Here is a 19,913-nt window from a genome sequence, read left to right as displayed (position 1 = left end):
GCTGTCGGCTGTGTATTGACCTGACTTCTGCACAACACAACTGATGGTCCCAACCCCATTGATAAAGCAAGAAATTCCACTAATTAACCCTGATAAGGCACACCTGTGAAGTGGAAACCATTTCAGGTGACTACCTCTTGAAGCTCATTGAGAGAATGCCAAGAGTGTGCAAAGCAGTAATCAGAGCAAAGGGTGGCTATTTTGAAGAAACTAGAATATAAAACATGTTTTCAGTTATTTCACCTTTTTTTGTTAAGTACATAACTCCACATGTGTTCATTCATAGTTTTGATGCCTTCAGTGAGAATCTACAATGTAAATAGTCATGAAAATAAAGAAAACGCATTGAATGAGAAGGTGTGTCCAAACTTTTGGCCTGTACTGTACCTGTACCGATTAATCTGAGCTCAATGTCTTTGGATGGTGAGAAGGAAGCCGGAGTACCAGCAGAAAAAAAAAAAAGCTGACACGGGGAGAACATGCAAACTCCGCATAGAAGGACTGACCCCTCTTGCTATCAGGTGACATTGCTAACCACACCGTGCCGCCTGCATTTTCTTATTTTCTACTGGGTTCAGCACGTAAATGAGGACTTTATTAAAAGCGACCAGGTGCCAGACCATAAACAGCACACATCCATGTGTAAGTTACAAAAACAAAAATGCAAATATAGTGGACAAGAGTGAATCTGGTGTCAGCTTTCACTTTCTCTGGCTATACTGTTGACAAACAGCAGAAGTGTGAGCTTGAGTCACATGACTTGAACTCGAGTCAGACTTGAGTCACAAATTTGATGACATTTGACTTGACAAAATCAAAACAGAGTTGCAACTCGACTTGGACTTTAACACCACTGTACTGTGACTTAACCTGGACCTGCACCTTATAAACTAAAACTACTTGTTACCTCCCCCACAAGCCAAATCTGGAAGTGAAAGTAAGAGGCATTTTTTCCAATTTGAGATAAGTTAAATACAACAAGACAAAACAGAAACATACAAAATTCTCTCTGGTGGTAGGCTACTAGTTAACAGTGCTGTATGCTCTAAGAGTGCAATGTCAGCATTCCTGTTAATATGATTAAGTTCAGCTGCACTTGTTCTAACAAACTTGTTTTAACAAATACACACAGTATTTAAAAAGCATTCATTAATTTGGGAAATTTAACATATAATTAATTTGTTAAAATGGCCTTACATTTGGTGAAGAGTGCATTATGACTTCTTTAGGACTCAAAACATAACATTTAGGACTTGGGACTTAACTTGAGTTTTGCCTATTTTGATGTGGGACTTGAATTGGGAATTGAGTGCAAAGACTTGATACCTACTTGTGACTTGCAAAACAGTGACATGGTCCCACCTCTGTCCCCTCTGACAAACAGTAACCATCACACTGCACACTTTACCCTGAAAAAATGGTCATAAATATTTACTTTCAGTTTTAAAAACGTTCAATCATTTCTAAAAAAAGCTGGGCTTTGTAGTTTTTGGTAAACGCTACTCAAACTGGAGTAAATAGTGCATTTATTGGGGACTAATTTCAGCTGTGGATTGATACACATCTGGATGCAGTATGTATTCACCTGCACCAGGAAGGATGGTGTATGTAGGACTGACTCAAAATAACAGTGCCCATGTTCATTTATAATGAAGGACCATATCACCTGGTGCAACTGTGTCACTCATTGTTGTGTTTTAAATTGTTTTTGGCCAAAAAGGGAGCTCTACAGCAAAGAGGAATGAGCTAAATCAGGCTGGTTACACAGACAATACTCGTTAGAAGGATCTAGTCATTGTTGGTTTTAGTCTTTTTAAGAAGAAATATCACCTTTACAATCACAGAGTACAACCAAAACTGAAGTGTGGCTGCCTCAGCTCCTCCTGCATCTCTCCACCTCCATATTGTTTCGTGAAAGGTGGAAGTAAAATGGCAGCCTTCACAATGCGACTTGCACTAAATAAAGCCCAATAGTTTGTATTCCCTCCTTATCATCAATGTGCTATGACATTTAAGCCTCGCTATTGGATCTATGAGAGCTAGTCAAGCCTGTATTCCTTTGTGCACTGTGAGAGATATCTTACAGCCCAGTGCCCTGAAACCCAGGCAGGTCTGATTCAGTGTCTGAGTGGGAACAGGATATTGATCCACCCAAGATTCATAGCATGCTGGGTAAACCCATGGTGAGCAACACTGGCACCTGCCCCATGAGACATGAAACACAGAAGCGTGGTGATTTGTAGTGACAGACGACAAATACAAATGCTCTCATCATGGTTTTATACTGCTGACTGCTGATGCTGCTGCTGCTGCTACACTAGACACCAAAATACCCTAATAATCTAGTAATTTCATTGAGTAAGAGAAAAAAACTCCATCAGACCTTACTTTGAACTAAACAGGCCAAGTCTCCAGAGAGATTCAGCGCAACTTACAATACATATTTAATAAGGCGTGCGTGTTGTGGAAACTAACGGCATGGAGCTTGCAGCCATGTATTAAAGCCGTTCAGTCAATGACTATGGGAAGCCATTAAGATGCATCGCCCTACCCAGTCTTTTCTACAAAATCACATGTAATGCCATGTGTTCTCCAAGCAATGAGTAAAGGCACATGGCTGTGCTTTAACAAGGTGACAGTGGAGATATCCAACAAAACTCGATGGGGAAAGACAAAAATAGAAATGTAGAAAGGATGATGAAGAGAAAATACTTATGTTTCTTTTTTTACACAGGTGATACAAAAACAGAGAAAGCAAAAAGATGTATCCCGATACTGCATATACAGCTCACATGCACACACACGATCGCATCTTGGGATTCTTTTTATCATGTGAAGTGTTATGATTTATGTCTGCAGTTGCTCTAAACATGAAGCAGTGAAGCATTGCTGCCGCTCCCCCCGATCTTCAGATCTCTTTAGCGAATGCTGCCATCATGTATGTGTGGTAAATGTAACATGCTCTGGCTGGCAGTCAGGGATTAGATCTGGTTCTGTGTCTGTGCTGCGATGTGGTGCTGCAGATGTGAGGAGGTGCAACAATACAGTACTGTGTGTTTCATTGTGTTGGCCCATTTTAGATCTGGCAGAGTGAGAGGGAAACCCCTCTGCTGGAGCCATGTTTCCATTATGTGTTTCCACACTGCTGTTCAGAAACGGCTGCTACAATGTGTGTTATTGCAACCGAAAATTGAGGAGGATAGTGCAGGTGAAAGTGCTATTTCAGGGACTAAATTTAGCACCAAATCAATACTCACAACCTCTCATACTCTACAATATATCACCAGGTGTGTGCATGGAATAGTTTATTTTAGCAACATTTTTTTAAATGATAAATCTTCTCTTTCCTTTTAGACTTGTTTGTTTATATTTATTTATTTACTGGATTCCACCTCAATATCATAAAAAATACCTGCTTTGTATTCTTGTATGCCTGAAAATGATATATGTATGCCATGTGCCGAGCCTTTCAAACCAATAAAAACTTTAATTATAAAAAGATAGATGGGTGTGTACAGCTGGAAGAATAAATTATTTAATCAACAGAATATTAGCTGTTAATCCATTACTCATTTCTGTCATTTTTCAAGCATAAATGTCAAACGTTAGCTTGTTTCAGCTTCTAAAATGTGTGACAATTTGCATTTCCAACATGCATTACAGAGAACTGAATTTCTTTGAGTTTTAAACTGTTAGTCAGGCCAAAGAAAAGCAGTTGGAAGGTGTCGCCTTGTGCACCAAGAAATTCTGATTTTTCACCATTTTCTAATGTTCGTGAACCAAATAATGAATCCAGTAAATACTTAGCCGATTAAACATGTAATTAATGGCCCTAGTGTAAGCAAATATTTTTCTTTTTACTCTACTAGTGTATGAAGCCATTTCACATATTTTTTAATAGCTGATAGTTTACATTTTTCAGATTTTTTTAATTTAAAATCTTCTGTGATATTATTTTAGAATATTTTAATACTCAAATCCAGAGAAATTAAAATGTTCAAGTATCAAATATAGAGTGTGGAGTCAATGATTTATTTAAAAAAAATCCCTTTTAATATCATTATTTATTCACTTAACTGAAATTAAAATTTAATCAACTGATTTGGTGCTATTTTAAATATTTTCTTTTAAATATTCCATAAAATATTAATAAATAAACATTCTTTTTATGTGCACATTCCTGGGACACATCTGAAAACTGCACTGCTCTTCTGCTTTAATTCTGATACACTACATAGATATTATTTAATAATATTTTCATCATTTATCTATTATAACAATATTATATATTTATATTTCTTGCTTTAATTTCTAAGTTCATTTTCTCTTATAATGTTCATTTTATGCACCAATACACCGAAGCAAATTCCTTGTATGTGAAAACCTTCTTGGCAATAAACCATTCCCATTAACAATGGCCAACTGAAAAGGGTTGCTCATGGTGAAGAACCCCTCAGGGAATTAATAACTGACTCTGCAGTCCCACTCAGCTCTGCAGAGCGTCTTTAAACTAACAGTTTTGGTTCACTCTTCCTGCTCATATCATCAGTTTTGTCCGCAGCAGGCAGCTGTTTTCAGCTGTTTATTAAAATCCCACTGTACACAACCTGCTCAGCACCAAACAGCAGACAGACACAGTTAGAAACTGGCTGGTGAACATAGTGGAGCATTTAGCAGCTTAAGAGCCACATATTTCCCTCAGGCGGTGGTGGAGACCAAAACCAGAGCTAAAATAAGGGTGACTGTTTCATTTGGTGGCTGGAAACATGACTGCAAATGAATAATGCTGCTGCTGTTGTGTTTCAGCTGCCTTGCTAGGGGCCAAACAATCAGTTGATGAGGTTTAAAAAGTTATAATATTAAAATCTTTCTGTTATGTGTTATGTAAAGTTTCATCCTGATAAGACAGACAGATTGTGTTTTTCTTATTCAGCTGTGGCGCCTCATTCAAAACAAAAGATAAGGATGAATTTATGTGCTTTTTTCATTATGCGTGTAGTAAAAGCTACAACCTCTAATGGTGCTGCATATTCAAACAACTAATTCTGCACCAGCAGTCCCCGGGGTATGAATTCTCATTCAGCTGATGTTGAGCTGATCAATGTTAATAACAACGAGGCTGACACAGGGCAGCGAGAGCTGAATAATGGCAGATGGCCATAGTAACAGAGTCGGTAAAAAAGCAGTGGCCAGTAACCGTCCTTCAAGGCGTGGCTGTTGTCCACTGGGGATTATTAGCTTTCTGTAGCCTCTGAGGCAATGGAGCTTCCATCACTCATGGAAATGACTCTTATTAATCAGCTGAGTGCTGTAGTGTGCTGGGTATGCTGGAGACCCGACCAATCCGACAGTAAATCATGCTTGTTCACAGTGAGCTGCACCTTCATCCTCACTACGCCTTCCCTGCTCACTGCACGCTGCAGTGGGCTCCCTCCTCCCTGGCACATACAGAGCTTTTCCAAGAACAGATGGAAGAGTGGGGAAAACCCAACACACAGCGTTTCATGCTGACATTTAGTGGAGTCCAAAACATGTGATTACGCAACTCTATTTACATATATCGTAGCGCTGTGCTGATTTCATTACTGGATTCAATGTTCAGCCCAAAATATTCTACTGAAATAATTGGATAGGAAGTATAAATAACTCCACACCACAGCTCATCAGAGTGTTATATTACTGGACAGTTTGAGAGAGCATCCAACCATAGACAGTCCACCATCTGGGCCATGTCTTCAGTGGACAGTAAAGAGACAGAGCCAAGCTGGATTTCTCACAGGACATAGGAATGGATGATATTTCTGAGAGGGGAGCTGCAGAGGATGGAGGCATCTAACAATGTGCAGTGATCTGTCTCCTCTAAAAGAGAACGGTCGCAGCAATGACACTGGACTGATCTGATGGAGTGGAGAGTCTCCTCCTCCCTCCTTTTCTCATCCATCTCACAACCTTTAAGTTCACAGCAGTGGCTCAGAGCCTCGACTCGTGCCACACGTAACATCTCTGCTGGTGGGATACTCACAGCCAAATCCTGATTTCGTGAAAAGCAACCGGAGGAAATCACAGTGAGAGTGCTGTCAGTCAGAAATCCTGGAAGAGAAAGAGAGTTTAATCTCAGAGAGGCACAGCTCGCTCTTTGACTCAAAGAAACAGCTGTATTGTATTTCTTGGAGAAATTTTGCAAAGCTGATTTCAACATTCTGCTAAAGGTCAATCCCCTCTGATTATATAAATATACAGTTGATTGATTTAAAGGTGGTTAAGCAACCCAATTGCCAGAGAAAATGTTGGTTTTAAACATTTCTGCATTTCTGCAAACCATAGATAGCCTACATTTCATTTGTACATTACTTTGTTGGGGATTCTGAAAATTTACATTTCAACAACTTTGTGGTTAATGTGTGGTTAGGTTTAGACACAAACACCACTTGGTTATGGTTAGGAAAAGATCATGCTTTGGCTTAAAATACCCATTGTAGGGGGCACGATCCTGGCAGGAGAAGCAGTGATATCTAAATAAGAAGCAACCACTTTTCGAATCACTATCCCATGAGGAAAAGCAGCAATGTCTCAGTAAAAAACAAATATTTTTTTCATGCAACAATCCTTGCAGGAATAGCAGCAATGTCTCTGGAAAAAACAATTTCTAGCCACTATCCCAGGAGGGAAAGCAAAGATGTTGTGGTAGAAAACAAACTTTTTTTGAGCAACAATCCTGGTAGGAAAAGCAGTGATATCTCAGTAAAAAACAACCATTTTTTGAACCACTATCCCTTGAGGAAGAGCAGCAATGTCTCAGTAAAAACCACTTTTTGGGCAATAATTCTGGCAGGAAAAGCAGTGATGCTTTGCTAAGAAACAACCGCATTTCCAGCCACTATCCCAGGAAGAAAAACAACGATGACTTAATAGAAAACATGTTTTTTTTCAGGCAACAATCTTGGCATAAAAGAGAGATATCTCAGTATAAACAACTCCTTTTTGGACAACTATCTCAGGAGGAGAGCAGCAATGTCTTGGTATAATCCAACATTGTTTTCAGGTGACAATCCTGGCAGGAAGAGCAGTGGTATCTCAGTTAGAATCAACCACTTTTCTAACTACTATTGCTTGAGGAAAAGCAGCAATGTCTCAGTAAAAAACAACCATTTTTCGGGCCACAGTCCCAGCAGGAAAAGCAGTGATGCCTTGGTAAGAAAAGCAACTGGTTTCGGGCATTAAAAGCTGCTGGAAAAACAGTGACAGGTTGCTACAAAACACCCGAATCTGGTGCCTCAAAAGACTCGCTAAATCACACTACACAACAGTGGTCTGCAGCTTGACAAGTGTCTCACCTAGGTGACACGCCATCCACCATCGCCTCCACCTCCTGATGACAAAGTCAGCTTTACATATTTGTGGTTTGCAGAGACAATACCAACTTTTTTTCGTGGCGACTGGGCTGGGTTGAACTGGTGTGTGCATCTTCAAAAGATAATCCATGACATTAGATCACAATCCATGAAAAGCTAGTGTGATTAGCATTTCTTGAATAAAACCATGAAAAATGAAACTTTCAATTTGCACACTACAGAACCTTATCACAGCAAAAATCATTTTTGAGCCAAGACAAGAATATTGATAACTGTCTCCCTCTCTCATAAATGAGCTGATATATGGCTGAAGCCAAGCATTGTTGATCCACAAAGCTGCAGGACGAATGAATTATGACTGAAAGCTATCCGTTGCACATTACGGCACACCAGTTATTGAATCAATTCATTGCCATAACCATAATACCGCTCTAATGACAGTCTCTTTGGAAACTGGCTGTGAATCAACATGCTTTACATAAAACAACTTTCTGAACTAAAACACAAAGTTCAAATCTGAGTTAAAAGAGCTTTGACTTCACACAATTTTTTAAATATGATTGATTTTTTTTCTCTTATTTTAAAACCTTCTATTACCAATATGTGTCCACAGCGATGTTTAGAGTGTTAACCTCTAAAGATGAATTTATCAGCCATTTGTTAATATTTCATAGCATATTGTTTTATTGACAAATACAACAGACAGGTGTTGACAAATGAACAACATCACCACACTAATGGTTGTGTTAGACAAATGCTTGAATCTAATCAAAGCAACACATTTCCCAGTTTCAGGAGAACAAAATCACCTTTGGTAAATAAAGACTTGCTTGTTTCCTCTAATGACAAGATATTAGATTCAATACTCAACAGACTAATTTCAGAGCATGTTTGATTATTATTTACTTATGAGAGAACCAAGTTAGACAATCCTGGCTGTCCAATCATCCATTGTAAAATAAAACCCACTCAATTGTTGAAGGAATAGCTTGCTTATTTGATCTTTTGCCGAGAGTTAAATAAAAGATAGATGCAGCATCATGTCTCTATGATAGAAATGAAGATACAGTCAGGAGATGGTTATCTTAGCTTAGCATAAAGACTGGAAACGGAAAAACAGCCTGTCCAAAGGTAACAAAATCTGCCTGTCAGTGTCAGCACAGCTAAAGCTCATGAATAAAGATGTTATCTTATTTGTTTAACCCATAATAAAACAAATATGCACTTCCTGGAGTCTTGTTGTCACCTAAAGGTTGCCGGGGAAATAGGAGTGGGAAAAGGTTGATTCACTTAAATATTGGGATTTTTCTTCAGTGCCAAAATCGGTATAATTCAAATGCGTTGGTGGAAATAAGTTGCTGCTTTTATCATGGTGATCTAGGAGTAACATGATGTCATATCTGTCAAGAAAAACAAAGCTAAATTTAGAAAGCAGGAAATGGGGGACGATCCGAAGACATGGACCTTCATCAACTCAAATTCTGCCAGCCCGGCGTTAACTCCCTACCGGATCCACAAATTGTCTTTTGACCCAGCCTGCGATGAACCTCGGCGCGTATTGTAGATGACTGACATGACTTCAGTCAGATGACCTGACATGACGTTGATCAAACTTGGTTATGTGAGGAGAGGCAATTGTTCACAGAACTGATTATCTGCATAACAAGAAACAGCAGCCTAAGTGACGGGAAGTACCTACAGTACCAACAAAATTGTCAAGATGTACCAATTCTTTGGTTGTCTCTTGAGATTAAAAGATCCTTAAATGTGCACGTCTAGGTCTGAGCCTCTCTTATTTTAAGTTTTGTCTATGCTACAACAGGCACTGAGGTTTGCACTGGCTGAATTTGTTGCTACAGCCACTACTGAGTCTGTCTCAAGAGCTTCTGCGCCTCTCCTCCTGGCGAATAGTGTTTTAGTTGCAGGGAGTGAAGCAGAGAGACCATGGGGTGCATGAGGTCGCTAATTTGTCTCATTTGAGGTATGATAGAGAGAAAGAGAGGGTGGGTGAGGGCTCTACAATGGAATAAGATTTAGCCTATTTTCAATACTAATAAATAGAATATCAATAAGTGCTGGTCAATGTAGATATTTTGGCTGACTAGCATGAGATGAACATTGTTTTTGTTATGCCTCATGATGTGCAGTCTTTTACAGTGTATGATTAAACAGTTTCCCATGGTCTAGTGTTGAAATGGCTCTACCGAATCGCAATACATTTCAAAATAAGCACCCAAGTATCGTGATAGTATTGAATTGGGAGGTAAGCATATTTTCCCAGCCCTCCAGGGAAAGAGGAAATATGAAGTGTTAATTAGTGAGCTTTACAGGTGCTAGTATAGGTTTTAGGTCAGCTGATCCCCCTGCTCAAAGTGTTTATGCTAAGCTAGAATTCTCCTGGTAGTAGCTTCATATTAACTGTACAGATGAGAGTGCGCTGATGTCTTGTCATTTAACTCTGAGCAATGTCAAACTGTTCCCTTCAGGTAACCTACAACAGCCAGATCTAAGCCACTGTATTAGCAGCATGACCAGGGACTATCTACTGTACCCTTAATATGCTTGCAAACCACAAAGTGCTGACGATAGGATAAAAGAACTTTTATGATCAGTCGAATTCTGTCCGTTCTTATACAGACCTTTGAGGATATTCTATTTGTGGCCCAATTTCCTACTCCTATTTTGGCAAAACAATCAATTTCATGATTCACTGGACTTAATTGCTTTATTGTAATTGTATCATGAAAGACATCCACAGGGAGAGATAACCAACTTCAATTTGCGCACTTCAGTGAAGGAAAACAGTTCAAAGAATTTCAGCGTCGCCAGCATTTTTCTTCTGTGAATTATATAGATAATATAAGGATTTTATTTTTCTACACATAATCAAAACAGTTCATTTTCCATATTTAAATTGCTGTTTAATGAAGTAACACCCCTGAGATCAATCCATCGTTATGATCTGCTGATGCCATTAAATCTATGTTGAAAACGAACACTGTTAAACTGCTGAAAGAAATTGTTTTCTATACCTCAAGCTTGTGACCTTTTTAAGTCTACCACGTGACTCAATGCACTTCTAGACAACAAGACGGCTGATGAGGAATATCAGTGCACTGAGGGCAATTTCATGGTGCATGGAGAAGAATATAGACTGGGGACTCTTTATGTTCCTGCACAGCGACATACCGGCAGTCCTCATAGAAACACTATGAAACTATCAAAGTGAGTTGTTTGCAGCTTGCTGAAGGGCCACAGTGACAGGGAGGAAAAAAGCAACGCTTCAACACTGCTTCGCACTGCAGCACTCCAAAAATACAAGTGGCATTTTATTTCAAACCAAAAGGTCAAAAGACAAGGACTGAATTCGAAATTAAAAAAAAAAAAACAAAAACACTCAATCCAACCTGATTAGAATCTCGAACAAAAAAAGTTCTTGCCTGCTCAACACTTAGATAATAACATGATCTCACAGCAGAAATGAATACTATCCTGTGAGGACAAATTTAAGGTCAAATCTCATTTGAAATAAAGGGAACAATTTCTCGAATGATCATAAATTGGCGAGCTGACGGGAGCGACAGGCCCTGATGTGCAGATTCTCAGATACAATCACGTTAAAGGGAATTGCCTCTTGGTGAACATAATTGGATCTTTCCCACACCTATTTATGTCCCCGAGGGAACAAACTATACAGAGGAAGAAGGAAAGGGAATTTAATGAAGACTCTGTCCTTCGGTTTTCATTACAAATCCACATCAGTGAATCATTGTGGCGGTGGAGTCATATCCAAATGTGCATTGATATGCCAAATCATCCAAAGTCAGGATGTAGATGTCACCAGACTTTTAGAAAGATTTTTTCACGACTACAGTAGATCTAACAAGTCTAAATTATTTAAAGCCCCACTACATTTCATTTCCTGGCAACGTTGATTGGCCACACTGTTTGCCAAATATTTTTTGACTGATAATTTTGTGCTCAAAGTTAAAAAAGGTTGTTGCTGAATCAGGAAGATGATGTATGACTTTGGTAGAAGCTGCAAGTCATGCATCATCCTCCAAGCCGGCACAGGTGACTATGTGTCTGAGCTGCAAACTGATAAACATCATCGTGAGCTAGCTATTCAACTTATCTTGTATTTTGGCTACTTTGAAGACATAACAGATGAGGGATGTTTGTGAAGCGGATGTACCGCCGAATGTATCTTAATACTGGCTCCACCTGCAGTGCACATACGCCGCAGGGTTGTGTGAGTCACAGGTAAAACAAGATGAGCTTTTGTTTTGGGATTGTGTGGGATTGTTTCATCATTCTTTGGATCCAGCTCAGTGCTTTCAAACTTTGACTTTTTCTCTGAGTTTGTTTAATATGGGTAAGTTAACATCCATAAACTAAAATAGGCTGTGTGTTAGGGACAAAGTTACTGAGCAATTTCAACTTGGTAAAACTTCAATAAAAGCCTAGTCCCAATTAAACACCCAGTCCCGTTTACTGGCCCGGCGTGGCTACACATTTTGACAAATAAAGGCCTGTCCCAGTTCGACCCCCCGTCTGGTCGCCAAGAAGTTAATTTTTTTTTTTAGAAGTTCTTTGGATATATAAAACCGGATTGTTTACTACCCAATGCTAACGTTAGTTACCTGCTTAGATGGCACATACAAATATAAATGTTTTGTCAATATGTTATTGCTACACATTGTTAGCTCGGTTCAGTTCATTTTACCGAAACCATGAGCACCAAAGAAGACCATAAGTCATTCAGATTTACTAGTCTGAGTGGGCGGAAGCTCGCTGCATAGATCAGCCTCTCATTGGGCGGAACGAGCCATCCGCTGAAGGCCCGCCCTACCACCTCTGGGTGTGTAGCAGTTTTCAACACGTCCTTTACTAACTTTTGTGGTGTTTGATCTTGCGGGGATGTAGCCATTTTTCTGCCATGGTTCGCGTCCTGTAGGCGATATTTTTGTGGGCGTGTTACACCAAATCCTGTTTCCCCCCGGCAATATTTTTGCAAGCGCACTGTTGCTGTGGCACCGCCCAGAACGATTGTGATTGGTTGAAAGAAATAAAAAAAGCCGGTCGTTTTTTTCTCCAATCTTAAAGTGAGAGTCGCCGCAGCCAGACCTTTCTTTTCTTGAGAAGGGTCTGGTGAGCGAGACTAAGATTTACTGGCATGACGAAAAAACAAGTGGTGACTCCCTTCCTCTGAAGCTGTCATAAAGTCAGAGTATGTGTCCGTTCCTCGATTACCCAGTAAGTTATTCATATTCCTTTCGTCCGTAAGAGTCCACCAATCAAAACAATCGAAAAGGGTTTTCCATAACAATTAATCCAAGTCATGAAAATCATTTTAACAGGGTAAAGTTGTATTGTGTCGATATGCTGGGTGCCATAACCCTCAAGTGTTGTGAAACGAGTCCCATAAGACATAATAATTCTATTATCTGAAGCCAAATTTTTATACAATAATATTCATACTGGTTCAAATAAACAATTTGATTGTATTTCCTGATCTTTGCTGAGCAACAGCTTTATGTGAAAGGAATTAAAGGCTTGTCCCAAATATAGGCCTGTTGAGTTCAGTTATTTAAGCAAATAATAGCTTGGGCCACTAATAGACGTTTTATGGTAAACTGACAGGAAATATTGGTTTAAATTTGGGCATTTCATTAACGTGTTGTTGGTGTTACAGAAACGAGCAAACAAACTGCAAGTACTAGCCCATATCAAGTGTCAGGGAAGTTGTTAATTGAAGCGGTCTTCATTTAGAAATGACTGAATTCCAGCTAACATTAGATTAATACATCCTCAAAAAAATCCTCCACCTCTTCACTTATGATGGAATGACCAATGTCATAATCGATGTTAATATTCAGGCTATCGCTCTGACACTTACAATAGAACGGCAGTCTGGTTGTCGTGGTAATGGATTATATCCCACTCCATTCTCTCTTTGTAAAAGAACATTGACCAAAAACAGGAAGTAATACTGACATGAGTGAGGCTTAGTCACTCGAAAACATGCGTCTGAATATGCTGCAGCAATTCATCAGCACATGAGCCTGGACCTTGTTTAGGTTGTTGACTTTGGAGAAACACTGACACAATACTTTGGTGCCATATGTGATGAGATATTTGCAGATTTTTAAGCAAATTCTTTACAAAATCATTTTGCATTTTTACTTGTAGTAAGTAACACTGTGATATCCAGCAGTTTAAATTGTCTCTTAATGGTTTTGCAACGCCCTGAAAAGCTATTCATTCAAAATGAAACCTTATCTATCCAATATGAAAAGAATACTCTCTGCCAGAGTTAGAAATTTTGGTTATTTCACAAAGAATATTTCTGTATATTTTACTTTTTCTGAGCTCTTCTTACTGGTTTGAGGTGGGTGGGGCTCAGTTGGAAACAGGTGATGTCATGGACTTTCGTGCCCCAATCAGGATGCAGCGACACTTGGGTCAGAATCTGTTGTCAGCTGGTGGAAAATGTTTGGTCACTGTTAATCAAGACTGATCAAAACACACCAACACAGTCCTCACACAGAAGATTAGCAATAAGCAGATTGTCTTCCAGGGACAAATAAAGTGTTGTAATATCTCCGCTTTTTAATATTAAATTCTTTACATCATGTCTTAGCACTGATTGCTGCTTATTCGGTTATAAATATATGATGTTATTAAGAAATAATTAAGATTTCAGGGACTTCAAGGCTGCATTACAGTTAAGTTAGGCAATTTCCTTATCTTATCGGCCAACACAACCTCTGTTCGAAATCACATACTACTAAGTGTTTTTATGTCTATGTAGTGTGTTCACACTACACAACAAGTATGTGGATTCTGTGTCCATGAGAAATGCCGGATGTATACTAGCAAGTATTTCTGAGTATGAGACCAGAGCTTACTGTATATGCTCAGCTGCCCCACAATGCATTGCGTCTATACCAGTAATCATAGTTGCTTGAATTCCTTGCATGTTAATATCTTCTGAACCCACTGACACAACACCATAAACACACTGTTGTAATCAAATTTCTCATCTTTTTCATTTTCTAAACAGCTCCAACTTTTGCTCTTCAACGTTTTTTTGTGAAATGACTCCCGCAGCTCTGTTTTAGCTGTCTGTGCTGGCTCTCGGCTTTATTGACTCTGTCCACGGCTGTGAGCTTGTCTCATTGATTAAACAAGTCCACACTCAGAGACTTGAAACAAAGCTTTCTTCATATATTCCCAGTTACTTAAATCACACTGCTGTCCAAGAGAAAGAACATTCTCTGATTTATGTTCCCTCTTATTCCCCAATTGATCTGTGTTTGATGAAGAGGACCATGTAGTCCAAACAACTGGAAAAGTCACTCAGCACCAAACTACAGAGCCGTTCCGTTCTTTAACAAGATTACTGTGCAGCTTCGCAGACAGCACTTGAATTGCAGAGCCCCCGAGGATCCCATGTTTTCCTTTTCTCTCTCAGTCTCTTGTTCTCTCTGTCTGTGTCTGTCTCCAAGACACGTGGCTCTCCATGACTGTTGCTCCCACTCAGACAAGGAAGGAGGGAGGAGGTGGGGGAGAATTCATGTGGGGCAAAGGGAGCCTACAGGAGACTTTTGGGGGCTCTCAGCTGCCCTGCGCTCTCTGGAGCGTAGCATATGAACACTGGAAGAGATGTGCATGTGTGAGCAAGGAGCTTTCCACGCAGGAGGGATCTGGCCCAAATTTAATCTCTCTATTGTGAGGATGGAGGGTGAGAGAAAAAAAAGGGCCGTGCCTGCTGAAATCCCACTGGCAGTGCTGCAATGCAGGGGTTTAACATAGAGCCAGAAGGCAGGCGAACACATTAAGGAACCGGCCCTCCGATTACGCACAATACACACATTTTAACACAAGTACACACAGATAGACGAAAGCCTGCGCGCACATCCGCAAAGCCCAGTTGATCTGTGATACCTGCATAAAGAGATTTCAACGTCATGAAATGCTGTGACGCCCACATAGAGTTTGATACAGCAGCTCTTCTTTAAGCTTGGTCACGTGTAACATCTCAGCACCCAGGTAAGTCAGAGATTTGCAGCACTGTGAAGGACAGTCGTCACAACTTAGATACCAAATAAAAAGAGTAGGAGGATTTTAAAAAAGGGCAAAAAAAGAAGTCAGAATTGGAGTTGGTTAGTTTGCTTATTCATTAAGCCCCTGAAAACTTAGCTTTAGGTATAAAGTCTTAAGCTTTTATCTATAGATTTGATCGACAGTGGCCAAGCAACCAGTCATTTTGATTAACATGTTTCTGAATCCTGATTTGTGCACGGAGGTATGTGACCTCACCTTTTTCATACTTCACCAAATCCACTTCAAAACAGTGAGAAGAATATAAAGAAAAAAAGAAACACAGAAACTGAATTGAAATAACTACAACTGTTGGTAAAAATATCATGTTTGCATACTCATAGTGAGAAATTATTTGAGGAAATAGCTTTTTAGGTGCCTTTAAATTTTCATCCGTGAGCACACTGCACCATTTGTCTGAATATAAATCGAGGCGGAGGCTGCCGTGGGCTTCACTGTTTACCGTCCATACAGTTCCTCTTACAGTGTGAGAGGTGAAGAGCGTGATGGGTGGTTGCTTACATGACAGATTGCTGACTGTGGGAGTCTTTTACAGTCAGCAGAAACAAGCAATTGATGACACTTTGGTTTCTTCACGCTCTGATACTGCCAGTACAGAGACAACAGAGAGAAACAGCGCTGTCCATCAAACATTTTCGAACTCTAAGTGCTTCATTTGAATTTGAATCTGAAAGTCAACAATAGCGTCTGTTAATATAAAGGTTTCAGAACATTTAATAATATTCATCAGCAGTGTCTGGTGAACGATGAACTTCACATTTCTGTTTGCAACTAATAAACATGAGCATCATTCACTCTCGCGACAGTTAACGATGATGCACTGTGTTTTTCTTTGGCAGTCAAGGATTTACAGCACACAGCATGCCGCCTCTGTATCGTAGACGGTTTCCCAGTCAATATGCAAAACCTTATCCTTAACCCTGATCATGGAGGGGTCACCACTTATTTTAACAGGAAGGAAACTATTCGACAGGGGAACAGACTTGGACAGAACACCGGCTACCTGTAGTGGTGAAGCAAGTCCATATGAATATTTGAAGTAGTTTTATGAACAAATCAGTGCAGATTCTGGCAGAAAAAATCTCACATTTTTATGCAAATTGTACACGCAGGGTCTGAAAAAACAAGTCTCAATGTTAACAATATCAGTAATGAATTTGAAACGACACATCGAGCAGAAATGGACATAAACTGGTTAATTTTTTGGGACTGTGACCTCAGTTCAAAATTCAAGATTGTAAACTATGAACATGAACTACTTAATCTAATTTGTGTGAAGTGTACTTTGAGCTAGCTCTTGTGAGGTGTGAACTTGCACAACACTGTTCATTAGAAAATGTGCAAGATTTGTGAATTTGTCCCAGTCGATACTGTTTGTTCTTATTTGTGATGATTAATTAAAATCTATTGACTTATCCTAAGGGCAGAGCCTCTGAAACAATGTGCCCGTCACTGCTTCATCTGCGCACCAACATCATGCTGTCATAATGTCGCCCCACAAAGAATGTTAGTGATTAAAAATGGCGTCCACGACTGTTCTGCCAGCAGCAGTAGGTTTCAGTTGAATACTCTTTGGCTAGTAGCAAACCCTACTGGCAGATTTCCATGGCAACTGAAAATGTTACCTCTGCCACTTTATCAGATCTGCATCCAAGAATATACCGCCAGGCATTTTTATCTGTAGGTACTGATTTCATTACAGCTGTTTAGTGACTGTTGATTTTAAATTTAGTAGAATTTTGTTTTGTATGATGAGTTAACTGCTAACAAAGCTAGCTACTATACTCACTAGATGAAGCTAATGTGTCACTAATACAGTATTGTAAGTAGCTGTTGAATTACCAAAGTCGACGTCACATCATGCGCCCATCGCCATCTTTGTTTGGGGGGAAGAGGATGTGTAGCTTATTCTGTGATCTGTACACTGCAAAATCTCGAACGAGCTTCACGCTTTCTGGTTAATTTCATGACCTTGAATTACATTTGATTTCAGAATATTGAGGCAAACATGGCATTCGATATTTTGGAGTTTTTTTCTGGTGATTCTAAGACAAGATATCAGAGAAAGCTTGCCCTGATCGTCCGTCAATCATGCCTTAGCTTATTAGTCAAGTACTTTAAACTATGGCCCAGGCTTCGGCTCGTAGTATTGTGATTAAACCATTATATGACGAGTATCACATTTGTTTGTAATTCTCAAGTTTCATGAAATGGGTAGAGCAGACATCAAGTATAATTTGACTTGGGGGTTAGAGTCAGTTTTGGTTAACACTGCCGTTGATGTTTAATGTTGCACAAGCCCTCTTCATGGCGACTAGCCACTTTTTCCTTCATGATTTCTAGGTTTATATATTATATAAAACTGGAGACTTGGGTTTTTGGTCTTGTTAGTCATACAACTAGTCACAAAGCAGCTCTTTGGCGTGTTGGCGTGTTGAATCCAATGAAGAGAGCGGACTTAATTTGCCATTTTTCCAAGCAGTTCTCTGCAAACTGTACCAGTAGTAATCTTTCCCCCACGCCATAGTTACTTTTACCCCTGTACACTTCATGTATACCAGATTATTGTCTGTGTTGTAGGCTATGGGAACTTAATGTTGATATATCACTGATGATCCTCAGTCTCTTCCTGACATGAAGCACAAGGTAACTAATTTGACAATATATTTACTGTATATTTGTTCTAATTATCGTTTAAGGAAACTAATCGTTCTGCAGTCACTATAATTTAATTTAATCCAATAAATGTCTTCAGTTTCACAGGTGCTTCCAGTAAAAACCTCAAAGCCCATCCTGTCTTCAGACTTTACTGTTTAGCTCGCTGTGCCCCTCACAGTACACACAGAGTGAGGGCAGACGAAGGATCCAACAGCCTGTAGCAGAGATCTAACCCTGATGATTCGGAACTATCTTGCATTGAGCCCCACAGAGATCCTATTTAATTTAGGAGCACAGGTTAAAAACAACTGTGCTGTGCCACAGATCTATCAGCTAAATTTAAAATGGCTGCGTCAAATCAATTTCAGCGTCCTGCCTGGCAGCAGTTAAAAAGTAATTGTTCCATCAGCTTCATGACACAGCATAAAGACCAACAAGAAAGATTTAGCCTTTGCCTCATTTTTTTTTCTTTCCCTTCAGTCTTCACAGCTTTTACGAAACGATGATCTTACTTCACTTGTTGGGAGCAAGTGCTATTTTTCACAAAGCTACTGTCCATAACTCCTAGTGGAGAGCGCCTACTTCCCTCCGGCTACCTGTTTCACTGAGACACAAGACCTGTGTTTATGTGAAGAAATAAGGCAATTCATCATCCAGTCCCAGAGAAATGGTCAACAGCAGGGACAAACCAACACACTATGCCAGATTAATTGCTTCCCTCCTTGCTTGCACAGTGAATGAAACATAACACTACAAACCACACCAGACAGGGACCGAGATTAAATATTAAGAAAATAATGAAATGTATCAGTTTACTTCATGCTTTTAAACATTAACAATGCACACATCTAAATGACTGACAGATGCAATTGTCCTTATTACACCTTATTATCTTAGCAGAAATGATTGGTTAACTGTAATGGGAGAGGACGATCTGTGCAAAAGACAAATGGAAGGGGGGAGAAATACTCAGAAGCCTCCAGACCTCAATGTCTCTGAATTACATGCTTCCTGAGAGCAGTGTGGCTCTAGAAAAACAACAAACTCCCCAGGGGACCAACAAACTCTTATAAATGTCAAATAGGTTTTAGTGATGTGCTCTGAGAGCAGCTGTTTCTTTAGGACAGGGCCTCTCAATGTGATAAACCATATTACCTTTCAAGCTATCAGCACAGTGGCCAGGGGATAACGTTGTACATTTCTGCAAACCATGGATATGTTTGTACATTTCATATGTATCATATCAACTGTTTCTAAAGTGATGTAATTCTGATTACATGTAGATGACCTGACTGACATTGGATGGTGGATGGCATGACACTGAGACAGTGTTGGGGAGTACTTAACAACAGGAAATTAAACTAGTAGTTAAATTTAATGATATTTCAACTATATTCATATTTGCATAGTTATTTAAATAGTTAAATTACTGTTTTGACATATTTTTGTGTAGTTAGCTACTTAGCTACTGAAACAAACAATGTTGGGCCATAGAAGGACAGGGATGATTTTTTTATTCATTCATTCATTCATTTCTGTAACCACTTATCCTGTTGGTGGACGCGGGGCGGCTGGAGCCTATCCCAGCTGACATTGGGCGAGAGGTGGGGTACACCCTGGACAGGTCACCAGACTATCACAGGGCTGACACATAGAGACAGACAACCATTCACACTCACATTCACACCTATGGGCAATTAAGAGTCACCAGTTTACCTGCATGTCTTTGGACTGTGGGAGGAAGCTGGAGTACCTGGAGAAAACCCACGCTGACAC

At 39.6% G+C, this 19,913-nt stretch overlaps 1 protein-coding gene across 5 annotated transcripts in view; it reads right to left on the bottom strand.

The window, feature by feature from the left end:
* The window catches only part of LOC117257681 (synaptotagmin-2-like), an 89,817-nt gene that overhangs the window by 42,502 nt on the left and 27,402 nt on the right, over positions 1–19,913 (bottom strand). For 3 of the 5 annotated variants that reach the window (XM_033627948.2, XM_033627946.2, XM_033627951.2), the window contains exon 3: positions 6,023–6,090. The exons of the other annotated variants lie outside the window; for them this stretch is intronic. The gene's annotated coding sequence lies outside the window, so the exon portion shown is untranslated. The remainder of the gene's footprint in view (positions 1–6,022; positions 6,091–19,913) is intronic. 5 annotated transcript variants of the gene reach the window in all.

This window comes from Epinephelus lanceolatus, chromosome 8 (assembly GCF_041903045.1).
Source record: "Epinephelus lanceolatus isolate andai-2023 chromosome 8, ASM4190304v1, whole genome shotgun sequence".
NCBI classification, from domain to species: Eukaryota; Metazoa; Chordata; class Actinopteri; order Perciformes; family Serranidae; genus Epinephelus; species Epinephelus lanceolatus.
Note: the sequence above shows the minus strand (reverse complement) of the source record. Positions and strands in the feature narration are given on the sequence as shown.